We start from the raw sequence: 8,879 nt of genomic DNA, 5'->3' as shown, positions 1-8,879 counted from the left end.
TTTGAACCAGGCATCACGCTCTGGGCGGGATTCCAAGTCAGCCCTGAAAACAGTCAGAGCTACCCCAGGTCCCCTCCTGGCTGCGCAGAATGGCTGAAAGAGTGGGTTCTCCCTTCTGCCCGGCCCCCCACCCCGGCTCGGTTCCCCACGTCGTCTGAAGAGCCCGCTCTGAGCCCAGACAGCGACGAGACAAGGCGCTTTTCTTACGGCAGGACATCCTCTCCTCACCCAGACCTCCAAGGATTTCTCATCAGAGAGACAAAGTATCTTTATTTTAAAGGCTCCATGTAGCAGGGCCAGAAGTTTCTTGTGTTATTAAGAAGGGGGTGGGGGAGGGGAAAGGGCCAATGAGGCTACTTACTTAATAGCTCCTAACAGCTGTGGAAAGTTTGATGCAGCAGGAGCACCCGGACAGAAAATTAAAAAACTAATAAAGTCCTCAGTGTGGGGGCGCTGGCATCAGGACAGCTTTACTTCTCCAGACACCTAATAAAGAGACATTCCGGGACACTCACTCATAAGGGGAGTCTGCAGGGGTCACCGGGAACAGTGGAAAGCGAGCCATGGAAACCTAGCAGTCACTCACAGAGCCGTGGGGAAGTTTCGTTTGCTTCTCCTCTTTCCCCCCCTGCTTTTCTCCATTTTGGAAGAATGGCAGGGTGCTCAGGACCCAAAGAAGGAAAAGGAGGACTGAAAAAAAGAGAAAAAGAGGAGGGGGGCGATTCCAGGAGCCTCGATGTAGAAATCATGCACTTTCATGGAGGGAATGAGCGTGAAGCTGAGGTTGGCAGTTTAGACATAGCAGGACGGGAGGTGATGGTCACCATGCAGGGGCACGTTGAGATCCTGAGGCGGCTGGCTTCTGGAGGTAGCAGAGAAAGGCGGTTTAGAGAAATGAGGTTTTATTCAGCTGGATTTTATGAAGCACCCTCCTCACGAAAGGTTTTCTCGTGTGGGTTTTTCCACTGTCGTTACGAGGTCATTTTGGATCTGAGCTCCTTGGGGTCTGCTAGGTTCTGGGTTGCTGGGTTGGGACTTTTGCTTTAAAGGACATTTATGTTGTTTTGTCTTGGTCCTCAAGTTGGGCTTTGTGTATTTGAAGAAAAAAAATGATGACTTGGGACAACCAAACCATCAGCCAGTTGTGGAGGCATCCACTGAGCTGGTGGGGCCAGTCTTCTCACACACACAACGCGCCAGCACCAAAGGTAGACTGCAGTGGCCTGCTAACAAAAGGAGAGTAAAGTGGAATGAGTCAGCCAGAGAAAGACAAATACTGTGGGATCTCACTCACATGTGAAATCTAAAAAAATCTAACTCATAGAAACAAAACAGATAGGTGTTTGCCAGAGGCAGGTGGAAGGGGTGTGTGGGTATGTGTGTGACGGGTGGGGTTTGGGGCAGGGGGAGGGATAGGTGGGGAAAAAAGAAAAGCAGGAAGAAAAGACAGTAAAAAGAAAATTGGCTCCATTTTCTAACCTGATGTTCAATTCCGGTCGTGTTTTTGAGACGGGCTCCGGCTAATTCTCACTTTCTGTGTAACGTTCTGGTTGATCTGTAATCTGGAGACCAGCAGCCAAACTGGATCCTCAGGATCACCTCTCCACAGCAGTGGTTACCACCGGCTAATGTTACATTTGCTGAAGAAGAATACAGTTTCTATTGTGCAAATTTGTGAAATGGCTTTTGCCCACTGGCCTCGAGGAGGTCCTTGCACAAATTTCCCAAGTGCTCCTGGTGTGATGGAAAGAGAACCGGAGACAAGGCACCTGGGCCCAATTCCAGCCGCCTGTGCCACTCACGGGCATGGAGGGGTTGAGCAATCACTTGTCCGTGTGGGCCTCAGTTTCTTGTTCTGTAGGATGAAGGGATGGGCAATGACTTCTAAGGCCCCTTCCCGCTCCCGCACGCTGTGGTTCCGTGAGGTTGCAAGGTTGGTCTCTGTATTGATGTTCCTGGCTCTCCTGTGTCAGAAAGTGTTTTCCTTCTGGCTTTTCCTTTGGTTGTGGCTTGGCAGAGGCCGAGCTGCAGCCGTTGGGTGTGATGGGGGAGACTTCTGTGGTTATGTGAGTAAAATGAAATACAGGCTTTTGAACTTCTCAAGTGCAGAAACCCTTTCTTGGTCTTTTCTGTTTCTTTGGGCTTTTTCTTTAAAATAAGAAAAAAAAAGATTTTTCTCCCATGAGAACAGTTCCACGTTTAAGAAAAGAAAAATGGTGCCATTGGGGTGGGCATGGAGTGGCTTGTGGTAGGTAGATCTCTCTGAGGGGGTCCTGGGAAGTTCTGATTTATACTGGAAGGATCTAGAGCTTCTCAAATTTCAAAGTGCAGAAGGATCACTGAGGGTCTTGTTAAATCCAGATTCTGATTGAATAGTGTGGGGTGGGGCCCGGGATTCTGCATTTCCAATGAGCTCCCAGGTGATGCTGCCTATGCTGGCCCATGGGCTACACTTTTAGTAAGAAGGCTAGATGATCCCAACTTAGGCCTCCCTGAGGCTGGCCCAGAGAGCAGCAGGAGCTCACAGGCTGGGGACATTGCAACCAGGCCCGCCATCCTGGGGTTCTTTAGGTGTCTAGGTTCAGTTTATGCCCAGAATGAACCTGCAAGGTCAGCTCTTAACATAGGGAGTCCTATCCCTCCGGAAGGTGGGTCTGTCACAGTCTGGCTGGCAATCAGTCTTATGTAGGTTCTCCCTTTTGCCATCTGATACTTCAGTGTTTTTCTTTCTCTTTCTCTCTCTTTCTCTGTTTCCAGCATTGGGAGAAGAAAAATTGGGCAGTGGGGGTAAGAAAGGATAACGCATCGATTAGTTAGAGAGCTACAGTATAGAATTAAATGAGCCCCATACTCTGGCTCATGAACAACATTATATTAGCAAGCCTAGAACTGGTGTTGGTTTTAGCTAAATAAAGAAATCTAAATCATTTAATACACCTTTCCTAATTGAGCCGCACACCAGGGGCACCTTCCTAATGGCATTATGGCACCAATTACCTCATTAGGAGAGACGAGCTGCTTTTATGACAGGTTTTGGAAATTAAAATGTTAGAGGGGTGTCCTTCAAGAGGACTAATTCTGGGCTGGGCTGAGCTGAGCAATGAGCAGGGGTCAGAAGGGTGCATGGGGGCCCGGGGACTGAAGGCCGGACGGTGATCCCTGTTTGGTTTGACCCCTGGCTTGGGGCTGAGATCTGGATTCACTCTTCATGTGCTGTTTCGTCAAGTATGTAAACTCCAGCGGCTCTTGCACTTGAGTTTGTGTAAGATCCACTGGGAAGGCTTGTTAGGAATTCAGGTTCCAGGGCCCCACCCTGAGATTCTGACCCAAGAAGGCTGGGCTAGGCTCCAGCCAAACCATACTTCTAACAAGGTCCCTGGGCAGCTTTCTTGCAGGAAGCTCACAGACACTATCTCTTTGTAGAAATCAGTAGAGAGGCTCCTAGTGACTTCACCCAAAACTCAGCAAAGTATATGCAGGTTCCTCCATCACCAGGGGTTTTCATCTTACGAAAGAACAGACCAAATGAGATTTATGTGGATTTGCTTCTTTAGACACTCACAGCTAATTTTCTCTCTTTCTGTCCAGCGTGCTTTGGTTGGTTTGTGTGGTTGAGTCCTAGGGAGACTGGGTTTAACTATTATCTTGGATGCTTATGTGCTGTGTGACACTGGGCAGGTCATTGTGCCCTGGGGGCTACAGTCTCCTCAACTCACAATGGGCACAGTCATGTGGGAATTGTAAAGTGCAAGGAAGTATTATTGGTCGAGACACTGTCTTTTGGCAACTCAGTTTCCTTCGCTGTAAAATGAGAGTGTTGCACCTAAGTATGAATTTGATTAGTCTAGGTAGCAAGTGGCTTCTCTTTCTGGCAGCTTTTCATGTTTTCTTTCCCTGTAGTAACAAGAACTTCAACCTCCAGATTTTGTGTAAATATTGAATTTATAGCAATGGTTTTGTAGAGTGTTCCAGTTTCCCGGGTTGATGATTAATGTGGCTTTCTCAGAGTGCACTGTGCCTTCTCAAAAGGCCTTGCCTGAGAGTCCTGTGAACTTCACGGTGGCTGAGTGTTGTTTCTGCTCTTCTCTCTATTGTCATGTGGAAGAGGGAGCAGATGCAGTCTGTGTGACCCCAGAGGGCAGAAGCAGCATCAGCTGATAGACATGTAGGGAGGTGAAATTAGGCTTAAAAATTAGAATTTCCTGATAATTAGAATGACTTCTCCGATCTAAAACTTTGCTCGCTTTACATTGCCTACCATGTCATGCACAAACTTCTCTTGTTTGGCTTTCAATGTCTCCATCACTTGGCTTTCACAGGCTTTTTCAATCCTCTGTCCTCTCCCTAATTACTTGAATTGTGGGCTTTAACTCACTTTTGTGATGGTCACTCTCCAAGCCATATTTCCAACCCAGATCCTGTTCTGCATTTCCAACAGCCTGCAAAGCATCTCCAGTGAGCTGTCTCATCATTACTGCAAATTCAAAATGTCCTCACGGGCACCCATCAAATTCCCCTTAACCTTGCCACTCTTCCCATCTCCCTCATTTATGTTTGTGGAAGTATGATCTAGCCTCAGGGAATGAAAACTAACTTGGAAGATCCCAAACCTTCTCATTCTAGCATCTGATCATTTACTAGGACCCATTGTTTTGAAATATCTCACAGTTTAATAGTTACAAGAAATCTTATAGCCCATACTATTTCTTCTTCCTCCAAATCCACAGTGAAACCTGTCTAGGTTTTATAGCTCCTGGGTCTGGTTAGATCTCCTGTGTAGAGGAGAATCGTTTGTTAGCAATACATGTGCAAATGAGGTTTGTAGACAGCATAAGCCAAGTGTAAATCTACAGTATGGGGATGCCAAAGAAACTCACATACAGCATGCTTTATTAAGAAAAATACAGCCTCTAAAATGAGCAAAGTTATTGTCCTGACCAACTTGGCATTGACTGAAATACTCTTGGAGTGCTTCTTAACTTACTAGTATAGTGTTGTATGTGTATTACTTTTCTGAGCTGTCAAAGATGTTGGCTAAAAGTCTCCCATTACTATTATATTTCTATTGATTTTCCCCTGAATGTCTAAGAATTCTTGCTTTATTTTTATTCTATATTATGTGGCATAAAAGGGTTTATGACAGTTATGTTTTCTTTACGGGTTGTTCACTTTGTCAATATTTATTTATCTAAATTTCACTTAAGCTTTTTGCTTTCAATTCTACTTTGATAAAAATATTGTGATCCTGATTTCTTTATAGATTGTGTGTCTGTGTGTATAATATATTTGCTAGTTTATCATTCCTTATTCTTATACTTTTTTTTCTTTGTTTTAAGTACCTATCTTGGGATAGCATGGGTTTAGTTTTTCAAATATGAGAATTTAAGCCATTTACATTTATTATCATGGTTACTATGTTAGTTGTTACTTCAGTCAAGTTGCTTATGTTTCTGTTTTTTAAAATGTTTTATTGTTCTTTACTTAAAATTGTCTTTTGCTGGGGCTGGCCCTGTGGCCGAGTGGTTAAGTTCGCGTGCTCCACTGCAGGTGGCCCAGTGTTTCGTTGGTTTGAATCCTGGGCGCGGACATGGTACTGCTCATCAGGCCATGCTGAGGCAGTGTCCCACATGCCACAACTAGAAGGACCCACAACGAAGAATATACAACTATGTACTGGGGGACTTTGGGGAGAAAAAGGAAAAAAAATAAAATCTTTAAAAAAAATTGTCTTTTGCTATGTTGTTTGTATTTTCTTTTTTTTCACTACTGATGTGGAATGTGTAAGTCCTGTTTTTAAATTCTATTTGGATTGCCTTGAAAATTTTAAAAATATATGAACCTATATTTTCCTAATTATTGATTTAAAGAAGTGGTACATATTGGTTGTCTCCCTTGTAAGGTTAAGAAATAAACACACTTTTATTTCTTCCTTCTTCCCTATTTCACTCAGTTGCCTATTTTATTTATTTAATCTGGGATTTTAGACTCAAATATTACTTTTTTGCCTCAACATTTTGTTTTATGAAAATTTTCAAACCTACAGAAAAGTGGAAAGAATTTTACAGTGAACACCCATGTATCCACCATCTAGTTTCCACTAATGTCATTTTACCTTGCTTGCATTATCATGTATCTATCTAGTCTTCATCCATCCATCAGCCCATCTTTTAATCAATGCATTTCAAAATAAATAGAAGATATCACTGTGCTCCTCCCTAAATACTTCAGCACAAATATCATTATCTAGAGTTTAATAATTGCTTGCAGTTTTCTTTTTCCTTTGACATAAAATTTACAAACAATGAAATGCACAAATCTTATGTGTATTTTCATTGAATTTTGACAAATGTATACCAGGTGTTATTTTTTAACATTATTTTCTCTTTCAATAATTATTGTTTTGTATTTAAAGACTATTTTACAATCACACTTTAAAAATTATTTAGGTGACATATAATTGATTTTGGTAATCACTATGAGTCCCATTTCATCAGAACTTCCCCAATCATTATTTTGATTCATCTCTCAGTTGGTTGGGGTATAATTTAAGTACTTTGTTCAAGAAGAATGTGAGTGATATTCTTTAGTAGTCTCTGAGTAGCTGAAACTTTTCTTCTATTTTCTTAAGACATGAAAGACAACTTGGATGAGATTAGAATTCTTGTCTGACAATATTTTGCACTCAAAACTAGATGTTCTCTATTGTCATCAGATATTTAATGTTATAGAGCTATTTGAAGTGAGCCTGAATGTATTTTTCACCTAGATAATTATAAAATCATTTTATTGTTCTTGAGGTTGACTATATCCAGTAGTCTTTGAGGTAATTATTATGAGTACTCTTGAGATCCTCTGATCTGCCAACATACATTTTTATTGTTATGTCAGAGGTTGGTAGTGGTCCCCCCAAATCCACATTTTCCTTCCTAGTAACATAATTCTTGATTTTCATATGGACACATAGCTGCTTGGAATAAAAATGATATTTCCCAGACTCCCTTGAAGCTTATTGTTGCAATTCCATCATAGGCTGCCCACTCTGAGCCTTATGAATATGTCAGTTCAGGAAAGTTTTCTTCATTTATGTTTTTGGTTATTTTGTTTATTTTATTTATTCTCTTCTCTTTTGTTTTTTTCCAGGAACATCTCTTATCTACATTTTCTGTATTATCTGTTCTTCAAATCCAACAATTTTTCTCTCATTATTTTTAATCACTTTGTCTTTTTCCTCCTCATTCATGGCAGTTTTTCAAGTTTCTCATCTGTACCTCTGGTTGTGACTTTTTGCAATGCCTCTTCCTCTCTCTATTGCTTTTAATGAAAATTTTAATTAGCTATTGCTTTTTTGTTCCCTTAACTCTCTTGCAAATTTTGCCTCCGCTGGGCCAGCATCCTCTTCATTGCTGCCTCTGACCCGCCAAACTTCACAATCGAAAGGGCGGCCAGTCATGTTTGGTGGGGATCTTAGTCTCCCTGCCGCTTACCTCCTGTAACCACTGCTGTTTCTCAGGAGGCCAAGCTGCAAGGTGGCCTTCGATGTCTCCTCCCCCTGCTCCTATCTGCACCATTGTTGAGCAGGATGACACCAAACTTTCCACCACGTGGAAGGCACACTGTCTTGTACCTGTCCTCCTTCCCCCCATTGCTTTTTCTTTTTCACTCTTCTTCAGGTTATTTCAGAGGGGATCTGGTGTAGAAGAAGTTAAACATTAACTCCAATGCCTTTTTACCCAGGAGTCTGTGAAAGACATGCTTTAAGGTTTCTCATATTGTGTGAGTGTATATTGTATGCTATAAATTTATTTTAAAAAAACCCAAGTCTTTGTAGGCAGGGGGGTAAAGGTATAAGAGAACAGAATTTGGAGTTAGTAGACCAAGGCTTGAGCCCCGATTCAGCCACTTATGATCACCACATGATCCTGCTCATCTGCTCTTCAGTTTACTCATCTGTACAATGAGCCGAACACCTTGGACTGAATGAAGCAAGTATTTGAAAGCATTTTTAAGTTCTTAAAAGCTGAAAAAAGATAAGAAATGGCAATCATTCTTTTGATGTTCTTTCTCTTTTTGCCTCTCATAGGCTGGGCCCATGGTATGGAAGGTATCAATAAATCCTTGTCGGTGACTTACTTGGAATGAATGTCCAGAAAATGCTCAAGAATATCTAAGGATCCAAAAAGGAGCGACAGAATAATTGAATATATAATTACTGCTTTCTTTGATATCTATGTTTACAAGCTTTCTTTGAACTGGTGGTATTATCTGCCTAGAAAGTACCAGAGTTTATTAACCATTTTCACATTTTCTCTCTGACTCCTCCGTCTAACCCTCACTATCCATTCCCCCAACACTCAAAATTTATTGTAAAAAGGTGTCCTTTGAAAGGCTTTTTAAAAGAAATGTGATTATCTACAGCTCAGTGTCACTTTTAAAGTTGTCCCTTGATACTTTCTGGAGGCTGCAAAATATATTTAATTTCCAAACATTCTTGAAAGTCATCCAATAAATTCAGGCAGGGAGGGAATGGCCAGGGTACAGGGTGTGCGAGGGACCGCACTGTGAGTTGGCCGGTATCATTTATTATAAGCAATCCGGCAGGTGCGTAAATAACTCCTACCAGGAGGTTTTCCGCTCAGCTTCCCAAAATGGCTCCATTTCAACATCCAGCAGTGACGCTGTATTCTCAGAATTGGATTAGCCAAGGCCTGGGCAAGGTAAAATCCACTGGAATGAACCAAAGGAAAGGTTTGCTCCTACATCAACAGCATGAGTATGAAATAGACTTTTGTTTATTAAAAATGGTAGGATTCATCACCTAATTGAAAAATCCAATTCTTTGAAGGGCAGATGTACATTTCATATTATATGGTTCAGTCCTA

General features: G+C 41.9%; 1 long non-coding RNA gene across 1 annotated transcript; it reads right to left on the bottom strand.

Moving 5' to 3' along the window:
• Window positions 1–243: 243 nt before the first annotated feature.
• LOC139077019 (uncharacterized) lies at window positions 244–2,747 on the bottom strand. The gene is made up of 2 exons (XR_011529147.1): window positions 1,480–2,747; window positions 244–1,226 (listed from the first exon to the last, which is right to left on the bottom strand). It is a non-coding gene; the product is annotated as an uncharacterized lncRNA (long non-coding RNA).
• Window positions 2,748–8,879: the final 6,132 nt, after the last annotated feature.

Source organism: Equus przewalskii, chromosome 18 (genome assembly GCF_037783145.1).
Source record: "Equus przewalskii isolate Varuska chromosome 18, EquPr2, whole genome shotgun sequence".
Classification (NCBI taxonomy): domain Eukaryota; kingdom Metazoa; phylum Chordata; class Mammalia; order Perissodactyla; family Equidae; genus Equus; species Equus przewalskii.
This window is presented reverse-complemented; position numbering and strand designations above follow the sequence as displayed.